A 1,642-nucleotide genomic window follows, 5' to 3' on the forward strand; every position below is an offset into this window, starting at 1 on the left:
TTGTCTTCAGCGGTTGTGTCGGGAAGGTGAGCATCATAGAATGCCAATTTACTAGAAGAAAGTATTCTTGTGTTGAGGGAGTACTTGAGTGGAGGTCCAATGTCCTTCTGCTACCTTAATACTAAACCTATAAATGTAGGCTCATAGCACTTGATCTTTATATAAAACTTTTTTTTTCTTCTCATGCAGGGGAAAGGCCGGACGCAGTCCCCCACTGCCACAAATTATGCAGCCGAGTTTCCCACATTTGGGGAAATCGCAGGGACCAGTACACCTGGAGTGAAATGGATGAGCCTCGCCCTGGGAAAAGTACCTTTGTGTTCATGGTATCTCCCCTGCCAGGTAAGTATATAAAACTCTCTTATACATGAGTTTCTATGGACTTGTTTCTCTCTAAAGTACCCAGACTAACACAGTTCCCCTTCTGATCAAGGACCCCCCTCTCCATTTAAACACTGGCACCCTGAATGTACTGCCTAATCCTTTGCAGTCTCCTTGCCACTGTTCACTTTACTTGAATGCTTCCCATTTAGATAGGAACATTGCCCTTTACCTACAATTTCCATAGAGCCAGGAGAGAGGAGCTGGTGACTTGGCTGGAGGAAATTTCCAAGTGACACTGTCCTCACAATGAGGATTGGGGGAGACTCTCATTAACCATGTTACCACCTCCCATCAGCATGGTAAAAGTGTGACATAGGGATGGTATCATTTCTGAGGAGTCCTAATATGGGCTGACTGTGCCCCGCAATTCCCAGACTCTAGGGGAGAACTGAAATTGCAATGGATCAATGCAAGTTCTAGACCCATGACTAGGTGTGGGACCATGAAATTGAAAAAAGTAAGAACACATGAAAACAAATGAAGTGGCTGTGTGCGGACGACTGCAAGGTGAACACCACCCAAGGAGCTGTGTCCAGGAGGCTCATTTACATGAAGGTCTGTTTCCAGGAAAATGCTGAAGGAAGATGTTGGGTATCTGAGGTCTGTATGACAGGGTGCAACAAGATTTCATGAAACTCTGTACTGTCTTTACTAGTCATGATGCCAGGTTTCTGATGTTCATTCTTGAGGATCTATTTGGGTAGCATGTGGGATGATGCTGATTGAACATTCTTGGGCTACTCATTCTTGCGTGCGCAACCCTCACCTCCTACTCTTGTCCCCATCTCTCCTATTCCACTAAATTCTTCAGCACAGAGAACTGTAACCTCAAAACACAGCTTATTTTGTAGGAGTATTAATTGTGACAGGTTCTGTACTGGATAATTACTATTTTGTATTATACTAGTATTATAATACATTTACAATAAAATTATAATATACATTATTGGCTAGTACAATATTAGTGGAGCTTTTAAAACTCTGACCTACACTCTAGAGACTTGCTGAGAATGTGTCGCCTAGAGATGAAGGCTAATGAAGCCTGTGGAACTGTGATCTAATCAACAGTGTGTGTGCAAGTCCCTCCTCGACGGCTCTGACTGGATTGATAATTACATGACCAGAAGTAGGACATGACCTATTGAAGTAATTCTTGATAATGTTTACCTGCAAACCCAACAAGTACCTAAAATATCTCATACAGTCATTGTAGGTACTTTTTGGTAGGCTGCATGGTTGGTAAGGTTCTAGTTATCCA

General features: G+C 42.8%; 1 non-coding gene across 1 annotated transcript; it reads right to left on the reverse strand.

Annotated features, from left to right (window-relative positions):
• Positions 1-186: 186 nt before the first annotated feature.
• Positions 187-350, reverse strand: LOC115868147. Its single transcript, XR_004045437.1, has one exon. It is a non-coding gene; the product is annotated as a U1 spliceosomal RNA (small nuclear RNA).
• Between the last annotated feature and the right edge of the window lie 1,292 nt (positions 351-1,642).

This window comes from Echinops telfairi, unplaced genomic scaffold, assembly GCF_000313985.2.
Source record: "Echinops telfairi isolate 266 unplaced genomic scaffold, ASM31398v2 ScPeMD7_7;HRSCAF=31, whole genome shotgun sequence".
NCBI classification, from domain to species: Eukaryota; Metazoa; Chordata; class Mammalia; order Afrosoricida; family Tenrecidae; genus Echinops; species Echinops telfairi.